Source organism: Hypanus sabinus, chromosome 26, assembly GCF_030144855.1.
Source record: "Hypanus sabinus isolate sHypSab1 chromosome 26, sHypSab1.hap1, whole genome shotgun sequence".
In the NCBI taxonomy this organism is placed as follows: Eukaryota; Metazoa; Chordata; class Chondrichthyes; order Myliobatiformes; family Dasyatidae; genus Hypanus; species Hypanus sabinus.
Window position 1 is genome coordinate 15,386,253 of NC_082731.1, and position 22,685 is coordinate 15,408,937.

At 48.4% G+C, this 22,685-nt stretch overlaps 1 protein-coding gene and 1 long non-coding RNA gene across 7 annotated transcripts in view; one reads left to right on the forward strand and one right to left on the reverse strand.

Annotated features, from left to right (window-relative positions):
- The window catches only part of LOC132381611 (zinc finger protein 432-like), a 65,575-nt gene that overhangs the window by 12,435 nt on the left and 30,455 nt on the right, over positions 1-22,685 (forward strand). For 2 of the 4 annotated variants that reach the window (XR_009508076.1, XM_059951127.1), the window contains exon 3: positions 14,138-14,508. The exons of 1 other annotated variant lie outside the window; for it this stretch is intronic. The gene's annotated coding sequence lies outside the window, so the exon portion shown is untranslated. Of the gene's footprint in view, positions 1-14,137; positions 14,647-22,685 lie in introns of those variants that run through there. One more of the 4 variants, XR_009508075.1, reaches the window with a different exon arrangement.
- Positions 4-14,211, reverse strand: LOC132381669 (uncharacterized). 3 transcript variants are annotated; one of them, XR_009508106.1, is made up of 3 exons: positions 14,113-14,211; positions 3,272-3,436; positions 4-979 (listed from the first exon to the last, which is right to left on the reverse strand). It is a non-coding gene; the product is annotated as an uncharacterized LOC132381669 (long non-coding RNA). The 3 variants fall into 3 exon arrangements; XR_009508105.1 differs by lacking the exon at positions 14,113-14,211 and adding an exon at positions 12,000-12,837; XR_009508104.1 differs by lacking the exon at positions 14,113-14,211 and adding an exon at positions 10,651-11,986.

Here is a 22,685-nt window from a genome sequence, read left to right on the forward strand (position 1 = left end):
TAGTAAATATGTAAGGTATTTAAACACGGCAGCTGCTGAGACAGCGGTGAGTTCACAAGTGACTGCAGGAACTGATTCTGCAGTTATTGCTGCTGTTGATCACATCCAGGTTTGGACCCTGGTCACTGGACACATTTGGGTTGTTTCCCCTGGAACTGCAGATACATTTGAATTCTGCATCGATTATAAATAAATCTGTTCTGTGTGAATGAACTGGGCTTGAGGAGGATGTGGAGAGACTTTGAGGGGATGTGGACAGGCTGAAGGAACGGGCAAGACCAAGGTAGATGGAGTCAAATGTGGGGAAATGAGAGGTCATGAACTTCAGTGGGAAGCTCCCGATGTTAAAGGGACGATGGGATGTTGGACGGCAGAAAAGCCATGACCTTGCTCGCAGGTGTGGCTAGGGCCGAATGGCCTTTACCTGTGGTTCAGTGACCACACAAAGCAGAGAGCAGAACCCAGTGAGGGTCCAGCAGTGTCCAAGGAGGCAGAACGTAGGAGCTGTCGGGCTGAGTCTGCCGACGTAGGGTCTCAAACCAAAACTTTTCCTTCGTCGTCCAGAGATGCTGCTCGAACCGTTGAGCTCTGAGCGTCCAGTTTTGTGTTTCCAGGGTCCAGAACGTGGTCCCCCCTGGGAGGGGAGTGGGCCTGGGACTCACGGGGGGGGGGTGGGAGCTTAACCCAAGTGCAAAGTGTTGCATTATGGGAGGTTAAACCAGGGCAGGACTTGCACGTTGAGCGCAGTGTCCCGGGGAGCACAGAGAGGCCTCGGTGTACGGAGCTCCCTGAAAGCGCTGACGTGGGTAGATGGGGTGATGAAAGCGATTGGTTCACTTACCCTCATCGGTCAGGGGACCGAGTGGAGCTCTCAGCAAATGTTGTTGAGAGTTTGTGTACAGTTCTGGTCACCATCCATACGAAGGACAACATTAACAAGGCAAAGGTGCAAAACGGATTCACAGGGATGATGCCAGGGCTGGAAGTTATAAAGAGAGACTGGGTGGAACGTTGAACACGACAGCACCGTGTAGGCTCTTTGATGCACGATGTTGTGTCAATCTTTTAACCTACTCTCTGATCAATCTAATCCTCCCCTCCTACACAGCCCTCCACTTTCCTATTATCCGTGTGCCTATTTAAGAGTTTCTTAAATGCCCCTATTGTATCTACTTCTACCACCTCTGGCAGGGTAAAAAAGAACACTTGATTATAAAGAGGTTTATGAAGGGCATCGATGAGGTGGATAATCACAGCCGTTTCTCAGGGTAGGGGAGTGTTAAACTAGAGGGCATCGGTTTCAGTTGAGAAGAGAGAAAGATTGAAATGGCTCATTCGGGGCGGGTTTATCACACAGTGTGGTGGGTGTCTGGCTCTCAATATAGAGGAAGTGGTAGAGGCAGAAACATCTACGGTGTCTGAAAATCATTTGAACAGTTTCTTGGACAGGATATGGGCCAATTGCTGGTAAATTGGGACGAGTTCAGATCGGGAACTGGACCAGCCGGGTTGAAGGAGCACGCTTTGAACCTCACCTGGTCTCCGGTCTCTTGCGTCTTCACACAACCAGTGGGACGGGCACTGAGGCGGTACGAAGAGGACTTCACTTTAACATTGGCATAGTGCACCTGCCCCCGTTCCCTGCCTCACCCTAACTCCCCGGGGTGATGTCACACTGACCCTCCTTCAGTGCTTGGGCTTACTGTTTAACCCCTCACCCCCACCCCCACCCACTGCTCCCCGCTGTGACCCGTCGCAAATGTAACAGGTCACCACCGTCAGGACACGGACAGATGCGTGTGAGCATGGGCGTTCTCCCCCACTACAGTGAGGTGGTGACACTCACAGCACAGGAACATGAATATCTATGCCAATATTCCATATATCGGTTCCTCTGGCTCCTGCTGACATTTCAAAGGACTGTAGTATAACATCTTGGTGATCGCACTTTGTAATTCCTGAGTTCTACCTGGAGGAGCCCTGCCATATGTCTCCGTAATCATGCTTACTGATCTATCCAGGTTTCTCTTTTGAGCCTTCTGAAGTAAAGACAACATTAGCCATCTTTCTGTCTTCCTCGTACCTCACCTGTCATTACTGAGGCAAATATCTCAGTCGGGGATTTCACAAATTCTTTCCCAGCTTCCCACAGTGTTCCTGGACATACCTGACCACGTCCTGGAGATCTATCCACCTCAATGCAATTTGTGACACCCAGCACCCCTTCTTTGGTAATGCAGACTACCCCCAAGGTAGCTCCATTAATGTTCCCTGGTCCTGCAGTCTGCACAACTTTCTCCAGAGTAAAAGCAGCGGAGAAATACTCGGTGAGGAACTCGCCCAATCTGCTGCTGGTCCATACAAAGTTGTCCTCTGTGGTTTTGGAAGGGCCCGATTCTCAAAGGGTCTCGGCCCAATTGTGGTCAACCTGCGGCATTCATGGGCTTGGGGTCTGGACTTCTTTTGCGTAACTGTGTTTAACTGCTATCTTACAAGTGCTTGCTATCTTGTGTTTGTTGTGTATGACTGTCGGTACTGTGTTTTGCACCTTGACCCCGGAGTAATGCTATTTAGTTTGGCTGTATTCATGAGCAATCATGTATGTTTGAATGACAATTAAACTTGAATTGAATGGGATCTGGAGTACTGTACTCAAGTCAGAAAGCGATTGAAAATCTCATTGAATGATGCCACAACATCAGCAAAACCAAAGAGATGATTATTGCCAACAGGAGGGAGAAGCCAGATGTCCATTAGCCGACCCTCATTAGGGGAGCAGAGAAGGTGATAGATGGAGCTTTCCATTTCTTGGCATTCAGTAGGCCTATTTTGGAACCAGCATGTAGTGTAAGTATCATCACAAAGTGAGTGTGACGGTGCCTCTACATTCTTAAAAGTTTGCAAAGATTCAACTTGTCAATTAAAACTGGCAAACTTCTACACAGGCACAGTGGAGAGTATCCTAACTGGCTCCATCATGGTCTGGTATGAAAACACCAATGCCCAAGAAGGGAAAAGTCTAGAGACAGTGGTGGATACAGCTCAGTCCATCAGAGGCAAAACCCTCCCCACCAGTGGGTACATTTACCTGGAGTGTTACCACAATTAAAAAGAAAACAGCACCCATCATCAAGGACCCCCCACCATCCACCTCACACACTGTTCTCACTACCACTATTCACAGGAAGTACAGGAACCTCAGTTCCTACACCACTGGGTTTGGGAACACACACTATAATGCTCTCGAACCAGCATGAAAGTCATCACTCACCTCGACTCTGAACTGAATCTATCACCGTCAAGGTCTGTTTCCAACTCGTGTTCTCTGTGTTATTCTTATTTGCTCAGTTTGGCTTCTTTTGCACATTTGTTCTTTGCCAGTTTATCTACAGCTTTTCAACAAATCCCATTGTATTTCTTTCTTTTCCGTAAATGCCTGCAAGAACACAAATTTCAAGGCAGCATTTGGTAACGTAGTTTGATAATTTTACTTTGAACTTGTTTAAGTTTTGTTTGGAATATTCTGCTCGCCATGCTATCGGAACATATCTTTTTTCTAGATAAAAGCAACAGAGGATAAAACGGAGTTAATGAAGGTTTAGTGTTCCAATTGGCATGTGTACTGGACCCTTTACTATGTTGTATCTCTTTATGACTCCAACATAGTTATGATAAAATGATGATTAATAAATTTTAGTTTGTGGTTAGAAGAAAAGGGTGGATATGGTGTACAGTCGGCCTTCCTTATCTGCAGGGGATTGGTACCGGGACCCCCCCACGGATACCAAAAAAACACGGATGCTCAAGTCCCTTATTTAACCTGACCAGTGCAGTGGTCTTTAGGATCCAGCAGAACCCCATACCTTATTTAACCTGTCTCAGTGCGGTGTCCCAGCGGCACAGCTCTGAATCCACAGTGTTTCTGTTCACAAGAATAATCACGATCACGATTGAAAATAAAGTGGAAATAATAAAGCGATCGGAAAGAGGTGAAACGCCATTGGTCATTGGAAAAGCGTTAGGCTACGTCGGTCAATGATCGGAACAATTTTAATGGAGCATGTGAAAGGCCCTGCCCCAAAGAAAGTACAATTATTGCTAAACAACGCAGTGGTTTAATTATTGAAATAGATATGTTTCTTCAGTTTTATATGCATAGAAAGGTAAAATGTATACTATATACTAAGTCAAATGTTTGACTAACTGACGCTAAATAATACCGGATGTACCTGTTCCGACTTCAAATCCGACTTAAAGACGGACTAAGGAATGGAACTCATTCATAACCCGGGGACTGCCTGTACATCTCTATATTACTTATAGTACCTAATACAATGTAAATAGTTGTTATACTGTATTGTTTAGGGAATAATGACAAGAAAAAATAGTCTGTACATGCTCAAATAATGAGTGCTGGAGAGAGAACTTCCGGGTTTTCCTGATCCGCGGTTGGTTGAATCCGCGCATGCGGAACTCACGGATAAGGAGGGACGACTGTATTTGCACTTTCAGAAGATCTTCGAAAGGTGCCGCATGGTTGCCAAACATGATTAGGACAGCGTGGTAGAGCAGTGGTTAGTGTAACTCTGTTACAGTGCCAGCAACCTGGGTTCAATTGCCACCAGTGTCTGTAAGGACTTTCTCCCTGTGACCACATGGGTTTCATCCCACCTTCCAAAGACGACCAGTGTAATTGGTCGCGTGGGTTTGATTGGGTGGCTCAGAAAGGACCGTTACTGTGCTGTATCTCTAAATAAATAGAAATTTTTCAAAAAGCTTGGTGATATTATGATTGTGTCATAGAAAAAGATTAGGAATAAATAGGTTATTTTGAACTGTGAGGGTTGATGCAGGGTTCACAAGCCATGGTCAGTGATCTGGGGCCAGATATCCACTCTCCATATTCACTGATGGTGTAAACTGAGCAAGTGTGTGTGGCACTGCCACGTGCAAACTGCTAGTTGGAGCCACAGGTGAGAGCTGAGTGTCCAGTGGGGATTAAAAGTGAGCGAGCTGCCCCAGAATGGACACGATAAGCCCCTTCACCTGAGGTGCTACCCCTGGTGGGCGGGAATAGGGCAAATGAAATATCACATGGAGAAGTCTACGACTCTGGCTCTATGTGAGCTCATCCAATTCAGTGAAATAAGTAGAGCAGTGGATTTGTTTTCAGAGTGAGGGTGTTCAGACAGACCTGGGAGCTTTGTACACGAGTCACTGAAAGTGAACGAGAAGGTACAGCAAGCAGTTAAGATGATGGAAGGAAGTTTAAATATATAGTGTACAATCTGTGGCCACCCCCTGTACCTAATAAAATGGCCACTGAGTATGTGCACAATATTCTCATGCTCTAGCCCATCCACTTCAAGGTTCAACGTGTTGTGCACTCGGATGCTCTTCTGCCCACCACAGTTGTAATACGGGGCAACACATGTTACTGTTGCCTCCTGTGAGCTTGAACCAATCTGAATCATTATCCTCTGTTCTTCCTCTTATTAACAAGGCATTTTCGCCACCCCCGCTGTAGAAACAGCTCATCGATTTGAACGTCTCTGTTCGGTCTGCTTGCTCCAGAATCTGTGTCTGCACCAGATAATCATGATCCTCGTGGTATTACGGTTGTACAATATCATCTGCTCTGTGATTTCCTTCCTGATAAGCCAGCTGAAACCTTTTGAATGATTGGTTAAGGATTTCAGAATCAGTTTCGTCACCACTGACGTGGGCCGGGAGATTTAGTGTTTTGTGGCAGCAGTGCTGTGCAGTACGTAAAATATACTCTAAATGACAATAAGCAACATAATACTGTATTTAAAAACAGTAAATAAGCAGTCATAGAGAAATGCAGCACTAAAACCATACTGAGCCATTATCTTCTCCCATCAACTTGCACTCCGACGAGACGTTAAAATCAAGCTTGCATGCACCACATGCATTGGCAGCTCAATCCATACTCATGACCCTCAGTGAAGGAGCTTCCCCTCATGATCCCCATAAATGTTTCACCTTTCCCCCTTAACCCATGACCTCTAGTTGTAGTCCCACCCAACCTCTGGAAAATGCCTCCTTCCGTTTACCCTATCTATACCCCCTCATAATTTTGTATACCTCTTAAAAACTCTCAATATTCAATGTTCTAAGGAATACAGCCCTAACCTATTCAATCTTTCCTTATAACTCAGGTCCTGTGGTCCCGGCCACATCCTTTAAATTTTCTTTGTACTCTTTCAACCTTATTTACTTCTTTCCTGTAGGTAGGTGACCAAAACTGCACACAATCCTCCCAATTCAGGTCTCACCAGGGTCTTATACAATTTCAACATAACATCCCAGTCCCTGTACTCAACATGAGGAAATCTGCAGATGCTGGAAATTCCACCAGCATTTTGTGCGTGTTCCTGTATTCAACATGTTGACTTTTTGGCAAAGGTGGCGAAAGCTTTCATTATGATCCTATCTATCTGTCCTGACACATTCAATGAAATAGAGATCTGTACTCCCAGATCCCTCTGTTCTACCACACTCCTCAGTGCCCTACTCTTCATGGTGCAAGACCCACCCTGGTTAGTGCTACTGCAGGATTTGTCTGCATTTGTCTGCATGAAATTCCATCTAACACTTTTCAGCCATTTTTCCAGCTGATTGAGATCCCTTTGCACACCATGATAGACTTCCTCACTCTCCACTACAACCCAGTCTTGGTGTCGCCCACAAATTTGCTGGTCCAGTTATCATCCAGATCATTGATATAGGTGACAGACAATGAACTCATCACCAATCCCTGCAGCGCTCCACTAGTCACAGGCCTCCAGTCAGAGAGACAACCATCGACTACCACTCTCTTGTTCCTCCCACAAATCCAATGTCTAATCCAGTTTACTACCTCACCTTGAATGTCAAGCGACTGAACCTCAACCAACCTCCTGTGGGCCCTTGTCAAATACCTTGCTGAAGTCCATGTAGACAACATCCACTGCCTTGACTTCAACTTTCCTGGTAACTTCCTCTAAAATATTGGTTAAACATGATCTGCCACACACAAAGACATGCTGACTACCCCTAATCAGTCCCTGTCTATCCAAATACTCACATCTGGACTACCTTCCAATAACTTGCCCACTACTGACATCAGGCTATAACTTCCTGGATTATTTTGGAACCTCTCTTAAACAGAGGAACATTAGCTATCCTGCAAACCTCGCCTGTCACTATGTATGATGTTAGTATCTCTGCAAGGGACCCCAGCAATTTCTCCATTTGCCACCCGCAGGGTCTGAGGGGACAGGGAACAAACATCCCCTCCTCCAATCTGTATAGGGTCCATAACCTCCCTGCTGCTTTGCCTCACTTCTATAGACATTGTGTCCATCGCCTGAGTAAACACAGATGTAAAAAAATCCATTTAAGATCTCCCCCATCTCTGGCGAGACACAGATTACCATTCTCATCTTCCAGAGGACCAATTTCGTTCCTTGCAATCCTTTTGCTCTTAATATATCTGAAGACTCTCTTCGGCTTCTCCTGTCATGGTCCCTCCTGTCACCTGGCTGTCTTCCTCAGGAATTGGGCCTTAATGACCTCGGTTCATTCCCAGGTTCCAACTACAAACACCTGCTTTCCATCAGCCAATGCAGTGTAAGAATCCTGTGACCACAACTAGAAGGTGCCAGCTCATTGGTCGACTCGTGTACGAGTAACCTCGTTCCATGGTTCTTAGGACTATCAGTTCTGAGTTTAGCATCGTTCCTGAATTCTCTGCTGAAACCAAGACTCCGGGTAAAGACTCCCTTGGCACCCATTCCACGCTCACTACGACCGTAACGCCTCCCGACTCGGCCTCTGCGCCTGTGTTCAGCACTTGGGTTCATTCCACCGCCACGTCCTTGCAGCATCTCTTTCAACTGGTCTGCTAGAGCAACCTGGTCTTTTAACTCTCCTGATTTCTTATTTAAATGGCCTCTTGCACTCCATAAGAACCTCATTTGTTTTCTATCTGCTGTGCACCTCCTTTTTGTTCTTAACCAGGGCCTCAATATCTCCTGAAAACCAAGGTTCCCAAAACCTGCTGTCATTCACTTTTGTTCTGACAGGCACTTGTACATCTTTGACTGTCCCAATCCACGCAAGCCAAATCATTTCTGATTCCGTCTGTTACGTACCCCGTAACTGGGTGTCAGACCAGCAAAGATAGAAGTGTCTGTTGGAGTCTGGTGGCACCAAACTTAAGGTGTTTATTAGTAAACTACACAATACAATATCAAAAATGCAAATATACAAATAAAACAAGTTAGCAGTAATAAACCTAAAAGTGTAGGAGGAATAATAATAAACAAGCTCTATCGATGTCTAGGGGTAAATGAATTGTCACAGGAAAGTATAGAGTTCAGTTCATAAATGCTGAGGTAGTTATGGTTCTTGTATTGAAATTGTTGGAGAGAGAGTGAGCGAGAGGTAACAGTTACAGCAGGCAGGCAAACCTTTTATTTCTTTCTTAATCCGTCGTATCGTTGTGACCATTCAGTTATAACCCCTCTGGTCTTCAGCTAGACCGTTCTTCCGTGGTGGACTCGTCACTCTGGCATGAGTGGACACACACACAAGTCCCCACCGGCCCTGCTGTAATACTGTGAGCTTTACTGACCGATCTCCTGGTTCGGTCTTCGAAGCCCCCACCTTTCTGTGGGTTCCCAACACTCAGTCAGTGTCCACTGGTGTGTCTGAAGGGTGTCTCTCCAGACCTGTCTTTTATCCCCTCACGGGGTCTCAGCTATCCATCAACTCTGAATGACCGTGTCCATCAAATCAGGCCACTCCTGCTATCTCCTGAGGAATGTTAACGAGCCAAATAAAGTCCTTGTAGTGGAAGGTAAATAATCCAGGAAGAGTCATAATACAGTAAATCAACAGTCTCTCTCCCCCTCTTATCTGTAGCAAATGTTCTTGCCTGTGTTTCGTCTCTCTATCATGAGCAGCATAGCAACAGCAATAGTTCATGGTTCTCATGGAGTGGGGATGGGTAACTCTGCACCCCATTGTCCATCAGATCTGTTCATCATTCATAACACATCAAAATTGGCCTTTCTCTAATACAGAAAATCAACCTGCGGACCAGAGCTATCTTTTACAATATTTATTTTGAAATAAATGGCATTACAGTCACTATATACAAAGTGTTCCCCTACACAAACTTCTGTCACATTTCCTGTTTCATTTGCTAATAGATTTAAAATCACACACTCTCTCGTTGGGATCTCTATGTACAGAATAAGGAAACTGTCTTGAATACTTTTGACTAACTCTAGTCCATCTAGTCCTTTTACAGTATGAGTCAATACATGAAAAGTTAAAACCACCTACTATAACAACCTTGTGTTTCTTGCAACAATGTGCAATCTCCCTACAGATTTGTTCCTCTGAATCCCATAGACCATTGAGTGGTCTATGATATAGCCCCATTAACATGGTCATACCTTTCTTATTCCTCAAGAGATGAGTTCTCCAGTCTGTCGCATCTGAAAGGGCAACCTAGTAGTTTAATTCAACCGGATTTCTTTCTTAAGTTTCCTCTTGTATTTCTTGTACTCCATAGTCACCCCATTTGTAGATCCTCAGAATATTGAGCTACCAGTCCTGCCCCTCCTGCAAACAAGTCTCACTAATGGCTAATAGGCATCCGTTAGTCTCATGAGACCATGGAAGGGCCTGGGGAGGGTTGTATGGGAGACCGGCAGTTGCCCAAGCTGCAGGCCTTCCCCTCTCCATGCCACCGATGTTGTCCGAGGGAAGGACACTAGGATCCAATCAGCTTGGCACTGGTGTCATCGCAGAGCAATGTGTTGTTAAGTCCTTGCTCAAGGACACAACACACTGCCTCGGCTGAGGCTCGAACCAGTGACCTTCAGATCACTAGACCAATGCCTCATCCACTTGGCCACGCACCAACACTAATGGCTACAATATCATAATTCCATGTGTTGATCCATGCCCTCAGCTCACCGTCCTTTTCTAGGCTAGTTCTTGCATTGAAAGATACACAGCTTGGGACTTCAGTCGCACTACACCCAGCTTTTTGATTCCTGACTTTGTCTGAGGTCTTAATAACATCCGTCTCCACAACCTCTCTATGATCTGGTCTGGAACTCTGGTTCTCACCCCTCTGCAGCTCTAGTTGGAGTTCTGGACTGCAAGGTCGTACATGAAGATACAGCCGAATGATGAACAGGTAGTGTCAGAACGTAATACAGAGAGTGAGGCACTGACGCGGGTCGACAATACAAACTTTGCAGGATTTTAAGGGAAAGGGGAAACAATGAACACTAGGCCCACAGGGCCATTAACTAAAACCCTCAAACTGAAAGGAAAATGCAAACAGCGCGGCTGAAAGCAATATCTAAATACTAAATGAAAACCGCTCCTTTCCAGCCTCAGTCGAAACCGTAATCCTCTTTCTGAGACCATGATGCGAGCGAGTAGGGCAGTGGGTGGCCAACCTTTTACATTCCACGCGTCAATTTTTTCACGCACGAGTTCAGATGCGTCACACAACTCTTGTACCCCGTTCAACTCTTGTAAGAATGTTAATATAGACATACTTAGCATTTTTTACATGATATATTGATTTAATATAAAAACAAGATAAACATTACTTACCTTAATGAGATTTCTGAGTCGGTTTTGATTTTGCCAAGCTTTTAATGTTTGGGGTTAAATTACACTGAGAGCAGCAGAGAATTCTTCAAATTTGATTTAGTCAGTCGCGACCTTGTTTTGTTTTTAATCAATTTCACGGCTGAAAATGTTTTCACAAACAATGCACAACGGTTTTCCTGATGGGCCCGCTATAAGTAAGAACCCATTTTCCCACCGTTCATTAAATTCACACTTACTATCACTTTCTGCTTTTCTTTTGCATTGTGATGGGTAGCTGAATGTAAAAACAAGGCTTCATTTTTGAAAAAGTGCAAAACTGCAAATGTTCACAAAGGACGAGCAAAGCACAACTCCGTAGCGCAGGGGTGTCGATTGTAAACTGACTGGTAAAAATCTGCGACGTACCGCTGGTACAGACGCCTGGCGTCTCGGGATCAAACAATTATCAAACGTGAATTGAACAGTTATGGAACGACTGCAGAACCAAAGTCCTTCTTTCCTAGTTTGACTCATTGAACATTTTTTAAAAATTGACAACAGATTAATGTGAAAGAAGATAACATTCACTAAAAGACGTGCACGAAATAATAAAATCACTAAAAAATAATTGCTAAGTTTTAGATTTATTCTCAGTAAAACCCATTTCTAGCTCTAAGCTACTTGAATTCCTGTTATAGATTTTTTCCCTACAAATCGGTTTTTGGTTAATACTTTTTGCATGAGAAAGCTTACTTTTGTATTACTATCAGTGGGGTGCAATGCGCCACAGGCTGGCCATCTCTGAAGTAGGGAGTGCACTGTTGCTGTGCTTTGCTCAAGTCTTGACGGGAGTACAAGGGAAAAAAGGAGTTAAATACCACCGTGATGGAACAGTAATTAGCGGGAATGTGCAAAAGCACGAAGGCGGTTCCTGAATGCGCTGCAGTAGAGAGTCCATGGTTGTAGCACAGAGTGGGAAAAAAAAGAACAAAAGACAGTTAAGATATTGTTCATGGATTATTCTCCATTAGGACATATGATGGCGGAGGGGAAGAACCTGTTCCTTAAACCTCCTAACTCTAACTGACGGTGGCAACAAGAAGAGGGCATGTTCTGGGTGGTGGTGGTCCTTAATGATTTTAGGCTCCTTATTGGGTCATCATCTTTTAAAGATGATCTAGATAGTGGGGAGGCCAACGCCCATGATGGAGTTCGCTGAGTCTGAAACCCTCTGCAACATTTTCCCATCCTTTGCGGCGGCTCCATGATAGCAGATGGTGATTCAACCTCTTATAACGCTTTCCATGGTACTTCTGTAGAAATCTGCCAAACCAGATCTCCTCAATTCCTAACGAAATACAGCCACTTACCATCGCGTCCTTCACGGCCTGCGGTGCGAGGCTCCCCACTCTTGCCTGTGGAACAGGTAGAGGGGCCAGACCTCACTGCGCCAAGTTTAAAAATGGCATCCTCACTGTCCCGGTGCAGGATGTCAGAGCACAATTCTTCCAAGATGGTGTTTGGGAGAAGAGTTAAATATTTGTGGCCCATATCATGGCTCATAAGTTTGTTTCCCTAATGATTAACAGATTTATCTTCAGGCTGGTTCTGCGTGCTGGGCCTCGTGGTCTAGAAGTCCAACTTCTTCTTTCCCTTACTGCCCAAAGGTCCTTTGATATCATCTGTGAATATATTCAATGACTCTGCCTCCATTGAAACCATAGGTAGGGAATTTTAAAAGTTTGTGTCCAGGGATTCCTAATCTTTATGCAGTGATCTGTGATCCAAGTGTGAGATAATTGACCATTCTTCCAAGTCTTATGTGCATGACTCTGGAGCTGGACAGAAACCCCCGGCTTTGACTGTAGCCACAATTATAAAACCATAAGATATCGAAGCAGAATTAGGACCCTTTGGCCCACCCAGTCACGGCCGATGTATTTCCCTCTCAGCCCAATCTCCAGCCTTCTCCCGTTAACCCTTCACACCCTGACCAACCTAGAACCTATTAATCTCTGCCAACAAGTGTCAAGGTGTATAATTTACTGTATACATGCTTTGATACGTGTTGGCATGTGGCCAAGTGGTTAAGGTGTCGGCCTAGTGATCTGAAGGTCACTGGTTCGAGCCTCAGCTGAGGCAGCGTGTTTGTGTCCTTGAGCAAGGCACTTAACCACACATTGCTCTGCGATGACACCGGTGCCAAGCTGCATGGGTCCTAGTGCCCTTCCCTTCGACAACATCGGTGGCGTGGAGAGGGGAAGGCCTGCAGCTTGGGCAACTGCCGGTCTCCCATACAACCCTGCCCAGGCCTGCACCCTGGAGGAGACTTTCCAGGCGCAGATCCATGGTCTCTCTAGACCGGCAGATGCCTATAAAACTTTGATACTGAACGTACTTTGAATCTTAAATCTTGAAATATGCCCAATGACCTCCACAGCAGCCTGTGGCAATGAATTCCCCAGATTCACCACTCTCTGGCTAAAGAAATTCCTCTTCATCTCTGTTCTAAATGTTCTATTCTGAGGCTGTGCCCTCTGGTCCTAGACTCCCCCGCCAAAGAAAAGACGCTCTCCACATCCACTCTACCAAGCCTTTCGACTTTCAATAGGTTTCAATTAGTTCACCCCTCCTTCTGAATTCTAATGAATGCAGACCCAAAAGCATCAAAAACTCTTCATATGACAAGCCATTCAATCCTGGAATAATTTTCATGAACCTCCTTTGAACCCTCTCCAATGTCAACACATCCTTATTTAGATAAGGGGCCCAAAGCTGCTCACAATACTCCCAGTGAGGCCTCACCGTTGCCTCATAAGGCATCAACATTACATCCTTGCTTTTATGTTCTTGTCCTCTTTAAATAATCATAGTGCAATACAGTCCAGAAACAGGCCCTTCGGTCCATCTAGTCAATGCCAGCCTTATCCCCTTTACCCGAATCAGAATCAGGTTTATTATCACCAGCATGTGTCGTGAAATTTGTTAACTTAGCAGCAGCAGTTCAATGCAATGCATAATCTAGAAGAAAAAAAACCCCAACAATAATAAGTAAATCAATTACAGTGTATATATATTGAATAAAATCGTGCACCTGGATCATGGACCTCCATACCCGCTCATCCACATACCTACGTAAACATCACTTAAATGCACCTGACAGCAGCATAGAGAGTTAGAGACAATTCCTCGTCGAGTTCACTCACCAGTTTCAAAGAAACACCAGAGGGAACAGGCTCTGAATAGAAGGCCGTCCCCTCTGGAACAGAAATGAGGAGGGATTTCTTCAGCCAGAAGCTGCTGAATCTGTGGATTTTGAATAGGCAAGGAGAAGGGGGTGGAGAGAGATAATAAATCAGCTGTGATGGGATGCTGGAGCAGACTCAATGGGCCAAATGTCTGTCACAGTCAGAGAGCTACCAACTGAGTCACAGCCGACCCAGGAGATTAAAGTGATCTGTTCTGTCTCTACCCTGTACTTACTGATGATTTTTGTATCTTGTTACAGGACATCAAAGGTGGAGGAATTGCAACTGGGTATCTCAGATGGAATATCACATCCGATCTACACCCCACTCAGCTCCCCAGCACCTGAATATCATCGGCCTGTGAGCGTGGAGGGAGAGACGCTGGTTTGTTTCACTTCAGACCCCAGGCAGTGAGGGCTGTTACAGGGCACCGACCGTGACACAGCTGGGGAAAGACACACTGTCTACAGTGGAGAGGGGAGAAACCACTGATGTGAGGACAGGAGCCAATCTGCAGAGAAGCCGAGTAACCTCTTCCAGCCTGTGAAGGAGCGGGCAGTGATCACTCCAGTGCGGATTGGGAAAGGAACAGCCACTGCAACGAGAGACCGTGTGTGACACGCTGGGGGAGGTGAGCTCACCTGATCTGTGACTGGGAACGTGTTCACCACATCCTTGTTTTTGCACCAGTGAAACATTCATTCTTTTGACTGAGATAAACTTGATCCATTTCCCTGAGAATATTCAAATCTTCTTTCACCTTTTTATATTTGCAGGAAGTAGTTAATCTGGTCACCTTTTTACTGACTGACCACTGAGGATGAAATAGGCCCTTCGGCCCACCATGTCTGTGCTGACTACGATCATCTCAGTTATCACCTTTGCCTGCACATGGTCCATACCCCTCCGTTCCTTGCCTGTTTGTGTGTGTTAGTGGCTCTTAAATGTCATTGTTTCTGCTTCCAGCCCCTCTCCCTTAGCAGAGTGTTCCAGGCGCCTACCATTCTGCATCCTGCATACGTGCAACCCTGTAAAAGTATCAGTGACAATAGAACACACCTGGAGTCTGGTTTTGCTGTTAACAAAATGCTATTTTATTAGTAACTATGCCATATCGTAACTTAAACCAGTTAAGTCAAGAGTTAACAGTATTATGCATATATAGGTGTAAATATATAAATCCCATAACTCCTTCAAGCCCAGGTGGTGAGTGATACAGTCTTACGATGGCATGTAAGAAAAGTTCATTTCAAATGCACAAGTTAATTAATGGGAGATATTTGTAATCCAAAGGCAGATGTTGTGGGAAGGCAATTGCGTTGATATTCCACAGATTCCACGACAGCAATGCAAAACAACAATAAAAGTAGGTTTTATCTCTGGTTGTTCCACTCCACACACAAAGTATCACCAACAGTGATCTTCAGTGAATATCCTTTCCACACCTGAATTCAGCTACGGGTCATTTCAAAGTGGTGGCCACAGGACACTCAAACTGAATCCGCGTATGGATCATCACCAGCAGTAGCTTATCACAAAGGGGACCGTCTTCAAGGGAACCACCGCCCGGGCAAGGGTCGACACACCGGTAGATTCCACAAGGTTACCCCGATCACACAACGTGATAACCACTTTTCCAGTTCCATGACATACGAAATAATTCCAACAGTGATTTGCCACAGGGGTGCCTTTCTTCAGTGAATTACCACCCCCAAACAAAGGGTAAACACGCATGTGGTACTCACAAAGATTTTCCCCTCACCAGAGAACCCACTCCTGTGGATTAACTAAGTGACAATCACACTTTCATAGCCAAATGGAAACAAACTCACCCTCACGGGCTACTTAGAGAGTCCAGTGATCTCTTTGTCTTTAGCTTTCTTCTGTTCCAAACCTTCCTCTCCTCTCCTCTCTTCTCTTCTCTTCTCTTCAAACTTCTGCTAGTTGCAGAAACTTGTGACGGTCATTTATCAATACTCTGGATTGATCTCAACTCACCCCTTTTGGGCTACTGAAAGTTTAAACCAGCGACCAAATCACTGGTGTCTTCCACTGACTGAATTCATCTTGACTCTGACTGTGTGTGTCCGTGACTGTCCTTGTAAATTCAGAACAAGCTGCAGAGAAACCATAACATCAATTGCCCATCAAATAACTCCACCTGTCTCACCACAGTAACCAAGGAACTTTATATTCAGTAGAAATCCAAGTGTCCAAAAGTCCGTCTCATTCTCCCGACGTTTTAAAGTGACCATTCACAGAAACTATGAACCCTAGGGGTACAGAACAGTTTTACCACATCGATGTAAATACCGCCGGTATTTGTGTATTAATGCACATTTTGTACCGTATCCAAACGTTAACCTCAATGTGTATTTTTATATGTTTTTATTCTCTGTAATGATTGAATGTTGATTTTTGTTGCATGTTGCACCAACACAACAGAGCAAATTCCTAATACATGGAAAAGTAGACAACGAGTAAGGTTGAACCTTGACCCTGAACGATGTGTGGCCTGGTCTGTGTGGAGGGCACACGAAACAAAAGCTTCTCACTCTATCTCGGTACTTGTGGACAATAATAGTGAACCCATGCCAACTGCCTTTGGATATAAAAAACCCTTGTCTTGCAAATCACCTTTAAATATGATTCCCTCTCACTTTAAACCTAAATCCTTCAGTCCTGATTGCTACTGGGATGAGTTTTTTTATTGTCGAGTGTACCAATATACTGTGAAAAGCTTGCTTTGTCTGATTTAAGACTCAGTGCTGATAATCATTACATGATGCACTGAAGTAGGAGAAGCTTAAATCGTAACAATTCAGAATGAAGTGTAATAGAGACAGAGAAAGTGCATTGCAGGTAAACGATAAAGTGAAGGATCAAAATGAGGTAGGTTGTGAGGTCAAGTGTCTATCTTACTGTACTTGGGAATCATTTAATAGTCTTATTACAATGAGGGAGAAGCTGCCCTTGAGCCTGCTGGTATGTGTTTTGTATCTTCTGCCCAGTGGGAGAGGGGAGAAGAGGGAATGTCCACCCAAAAGATTGACGTCTCCATTTCTCTGCACAGACGCTGCCTGACCTGGTGAGTTCCACCAGCTCCCTTGTGCATTGCTGCAGATTTCCAGCATCCACAGTCTCTTCTGTCTTCACTTCTAGTATCTGATAACTTCACCCTGAGAAAAACACTCAACCAACTACCCTATGAATGCCTTTTATAATTTTATGTGTCACGTACAAAAAAACTTTCCGAGCTTATTTAAAGTTTATTTCTATCACCTTATCCTGTGATATCTTGCTTTTGGTACCCCTAAAATGGTGAAAATGTTACTGACTACCTGCAGTACTTATGCCTCTCTTTTAATTTTAAATAGCATTATAACATCTCTTCTACTATGGAAAAATCATCCCAGCCTATCCAATCTCTTGCCGTCCCTATCGTTCTCCAGATCAGGCAACACCCTGATGAATCCTCGTTGTGATTTTTCTAAATGACTTGGATGAGGAAGTGGAAGGGCGGGTTAGCAAGTTTGCAGATGACATAGAGGTTGGTGGGGTTGTGATGATGCAGAAGCTTACACCGGTTACAACGGGACAGTGATAGGGTGCAGCGCTGGCCTGGGAAGTGGCAGGTGGAGTTTAATCCAGAAACGTATGAAGCGATACACATTGGAACGTCAAACTTGAAGGTGGGGTACAGGGTGAATGGCAGGATTCTTAGCAGTGTGGAGGAGCAGAGGGAATTTGGGGTCCAAGGCTATGGATCCCACAAATTTCCCATAAAAGTCGAGATTAAGAATGCTCCTGTTGTGTTGGCCTCCATCAGTCGGCAAATTGAGTTGTGATATTGCAGTTCTGCACAACTGGCTGAGGCCACACATCAAGTATTCTGTTCAGTCCTGGTTATCTCATAGGAAGGATGTAGAAGCTTCAGAGAGGGTGCAGAGGAGATTTACCAGGATGCTGCCTGGAATACAGGGCATGTCTAATGAGCTAAGGTTGAGCAAGATTGAACTTTTCTCTTAGGGACAAAGATGGATGGGTGGTGACTTGACAGTGGATCGAGTGATCAGTCAGGGCCGAAATGGCCAACCAGCTGGTGGTGTAATGGCATCAGCACTGGACTTCTGGGCAAGAGATCCCGAGTTCGATTCCGGCCGGCTCCCTTGCCTGGGTTGAGTGTCGAGTTAAGAACAAAACCTGGAGAGGTACAGGCTCCGCCGGGTTTCCGTATGATGAGCAATCACCAAAAACATCGGTGCAGAAAGCTTGGCATGATGGTGCCCGACTCCACCAGGAGTTAAGGGCACACACACCCTCACACACACACACACACATTCACTCACTCACTCTCTCTCTCACACACACAAACACACATTCACTCACTCACTCTCTCACACACACACACTCACTCACTCTCTCTCACACACACACTCACTCACTCTCTCTCTCACACACACACTCACTCATTCACTCTCTCACACACATACACACAAACGGCTAATGGAGCTTGGAGAAATGTACGGGGAGTGGGTGTCAGAGTAGGCTTTTTGCACAGAGTGGTGGCGGAGGTAAGGGCAAATACATTGAGGGCATTTAAGAAACTCTTAGATGGACACATGGAGGGTTGGATTGATCTTGGAGTTCGACACAGCACCGTGGGCCGTGTGCTGTAGTGTTCTGTGTAAATCCCTCTGCATCCTCTCCAGCTCAATCACATTTCATTGGTGCAACAACCACAGCTGCAAGTGTGGCCTCACCAGTGTTCTGTAAAGTGATAAATACCTTATGCCGTGACCTATGACGTAAAACCTCAGTTTATTGTCATATGCACAAGTACACATAGGTGAGGGTGTAATGAAAAACTTACTTGCAGTAGAATCCCGGACACATGGCATCAGATAAACAGCGCTCACAGAGAAAAGCTTGGTGGCAAGCATTCCTGTGCCTTCCTCACCATCCTTTCCACTATTGTTGCAGCTTTCAAGCAATTATGGGCTTGAACCCCACCTGTGCATCGATTTCTCTAAATTCCAGTAACCTCTCCCTTGTTTGCCATTCCCCCCCATTTCCATTCCCCATACTGGCTCTCCTCCCACCCCGTCCCACCCCCCAGCGAGGGGGCCGGAGGGCAGAGAGGAGGCCGGAGGGCAGAGAGGAGACCGGAGTGAAGCGAGGGGGCCGGAGGGCAGAGAGGAGGCCGGAGGGGGTAAAGCAGCGAGGGGACCGGAGGGTAGAGAGGAGGCCGGACGGGGTAAAGCAGCGAGGGGACCGGAGGGTAGAGAGGAGGCCGGACGGGGTAAAGCAGCGAGGGGACCAGAGGGTAGAGAGGGGACCAGAGGGGGTAAAGCAGAGAGAGGTCCGTAGGGCAGAGAGGAGACCGGAGGGGGTAAAGCAGACAGGGGACCGGAGGGTAGAGAGGAGGCCGGACGGGGTAAAGCAGCGAGGGGACCAGAGGGTAGAGAGGGGACCAGAGGGGGTAAAGCAGAGAGAGGTCCGGAGGACAGAGAGGAGACCGGAGGGGGTAAAGCAGAGAGGAGACCGGAGGGGGTAAAGCAGAGAGGGGACCAGAGGGGGTAAAACAGAGAGGAGACCGGAGGGGGTAAAGCAGAGAGGAGACCAGAGGGGGTAAAGCAGAGAGAGGTCCGGAGGGCAGAGAGGAGACCGAAGGGGGTAAAGCAGCGAGGGGACCGGAGGGTAGAGAGGAGGCCGGAGGGGGTAAAGCAGCGAGGGGACCGGAGGGTAGAAAGGAGGCCGGACGGGGTAAAGCAGCGAGGGGACCGGAGGGTAGAGAGGGGACCAGTGGGGGTAAAGCAGAGAGAGGTCCGGACGGCAGAGACTGGAGGGGGTAAAGCAGAGAGGAGACCGGAGGGGGTAAAGCAGAGAGGGGACCGGAGGGGATAAAACAGAGAGGAGACCGGAGGGGGTAAAGCAGAGAGGGGTCCGGAGGACAGCGAGGGGATCAGAGGGGGTAAAGCAGAGAGGGGTCCGGAGGGCAGCGAGGGGACCAGAGGGGGTAAAGCAGAGAGGGGTCCGGAGGGCAGCGAGGGGACCAGAGGGGGTAAAGCAGAGAGGGGTCCGGAGGGCAGAGAGGAGACCGGAGGGGGTAAAGCAGAGAGGGGTCTGGAGGGCAGCGAGGAGACCAGAGGGGGTAAAGCAGAGAGAAGTCCGGAGGGGGTAAAGCAGAGAGGGGTCCGGAGGGCAGCGAGGGGACCAGAGGGGGTAAAGCAGAGAGAGGTCCGGAGGGCAGAGAGGAGACCGGAGGGGGTAAAGCAGAGAGGAGACCAGAGGGGGTAAAGCAGAGAGAGGTCCGGAGGGCAGAGAGGAGACCGAAGGGGGTAAAGCAGCGAGGGGACCGGAGGGTAGAGAGGAGGCCTGAGGGGGTAAAGCAGCGAGGGGACCGGAGGGTAGAGAGGAGGCCGGACGGGGTAAAGCAGCGAGGGGACCGGGTAGAGAGGGGACCAGTGGGGGTAAAGCAGAGAGAGGTCCGGAGGGCAGAGACTGGAGGGGGTAAAGCAGAGAGGAGACCAGAGGGGGTAAAGCAGAGAGGAGAGCGGAGGGGGTAAAGCAGAGAGGGGACCGGAGGGGGTAAAGCAGAGAGGGGACCGGAGGGGGTAAAGCAGAGAGGGGTCCGGAGGGCAGCGAGGGGACCAGAGGGGGTAAAGCAGAGAGAGGTCCGGAGGGCAGAGAGGAGACCGGAGGGGGTAAAGCAGAGAGGGTTCCGGAGGGCAGCGAGGGGATCAGAGCGGGTAAAGCAGAGAGGGGTCCGGAGGGCAGCGAGGGGACCAGAGGGGGTAAAGCAGAGAGGGGTCCGGAGGGCAGCGAGGGGACCAGAGGGGGTAAAGCAGAGAGGGGTCCGGAGGGCAGAGAGGAGACCGGAGTGAAGCGAGGGGGCCGGAGGGCAGAGAGGAGGCCGGAGGGGGTAAAGCAGCGAGGGGACCGGAGGGTAGAGAGGAGGCCGGACGGGGTAAAGCAGCGAGGGGACCGGAGGGTAGAGAGGAGGCCGGACGGGGTAAAGCAGCGAGGGGACCAGAGGGTAGAGAGGGGACCAGAGGGGGTAAAGCAGAGAGAGGTCCGTAGGGCAGAGAGGAGACCGGAGGGGGTAAAGCAGACAGGGGACCGGAGGGTAGAGAGGAGGCCGGACGGGGTAAAGCAGCGAGGGGACCAGAGGGTAGAGAGGGGACCAGAGGGGGTAAAGCAGAGAGAGGTCCGGAGGACAGAGAGGAGACCGGAGGGGGTAAAGCAGAGAGGAGACCGGAGGGGGTAAAGCAGAGAGGGGACCAGAGGGGGTAAAACAGAGAGGAGACCGGAGGGGGTAAAGCAGAGAGGAGACCTGAGGGGGTAAAGCAGAGAGAGGTCCGGAGGGCAGAGAGGAGACCGAAGGGGGTAAAGCAGCGAGGGGACCGGAGGGTAGAGAGGAGGCCGGAGGGGGTAAAGCAGCGAGGGGACCGGAGGGTAGAAAGGAGGCCGGACGGGGTAAAGCAGCGAGGGGACCGGAGGGTAGAGAGGGGACCAGTGGGGGTAAAGCAGAGAGAGGTCCGGACGGCAGAGACTGGAGGGGGTAAAGCAGAGAGGAGACCGGAAGGGGTAAAGCAGAGAGGGGACCGGAGGGGATAAAACAGAGAGGAGACCGGAGGGGGTAAAGCAGAGAGGGGTCCGGAGGACAGCGAGGGGATCAGAGGGGGTAAAGCAGAGAGGGGTCCGGAGGGCAGCGAGGGGACCAGAGGGGGTAAAGCAGAGAGGGGTCCGGAGGGCAGCGAGGGGACCAGAGGGGGTAAAGCAGAGAGGGGTCCGGAGGGCAGAGAGGAGACCGGAGGGGGTAAAGCAGAGAGGGGTCTGGAGGGCAGCGAGGGGACCAGAGGGGGTAAAGCAGAGAGAAGTCCGGAGGGGGTAAAGCAGAGAGGGGTCCGGAGGGCAGCGAGGGGACCAGAGGGGGTAAAGCAGAGAGAGGTCCGGAGGGCAGAGAGGAGACCGGAGGGGGTAAAGCAGAGAGGAGACCAGAGGGGGTAAAGCAGAGAGAGGTCCGGAGGGCAGAGAGGAGACCGAAGGGGGTAAAGCAGCGAGGGGACCGGAGGGTAGAGAGGAGGCCTGAGGGGGTAAAGCAGCGAGGGGACCGGAGGGTAGAGAGGAGGCCGGACGGGGTAAAGCAGCGAGGGGACCGGGTAGAGAGGGGACCAGTGGGGGTAAAGCAGAGAGAGGTCCGGAGGGCAGAGACTGGAGGGGGTAAAGCAGAGAGGAGACCAGAGGGGGTAAAGCAGAGAGGAGAGCGGAGGGGGTAAAGCAGAGAGGGGACCGGAGGGGGTAAAGCAGAGAGGGGACCGGAGGGGGTAAAGCAGAGAGGGGTCCGGAGGGCAGCGAGGGGACCAGAGGGGGTAAAGCAGAGAGAGGTCCGGAGGGCAGAGAGGAGACCGGAGGGGGTAAAGCAGAGAGGGTTCCGGAGGGCAGCGAGGGGATCAGAGGGGGTAAAGCAGAGAGGGGTCCGGAGGGCAGCGAGGGGACCAGAGGGGGTAAAGCAGAGAGGGGTCCGGAGGGCAGCGAGGGGACCAGAGGGGGTAAAGCAGAGAGGGGTCCGGAGGGCAGCGAGGGGACCAGAGGGGGTAAAGCAGAGAGGGGTCCGGAGGGCAGCGAGGGGACCAGAGGGGGTAAAGCAGACAGGGGTCTGGAGGGCAGAGGGACCAGAGGGGGTACAGCAGAGGTCCGGAGGGCAGAGAGGAGACCGGAGGGGGTAAGGCAGAGAGGGGTCCGGAGGGCAGAGAGGAGACCGGAGGGGGTAAAGCAGCGAGGAGGCCGGAGGGCAGCGAGGGG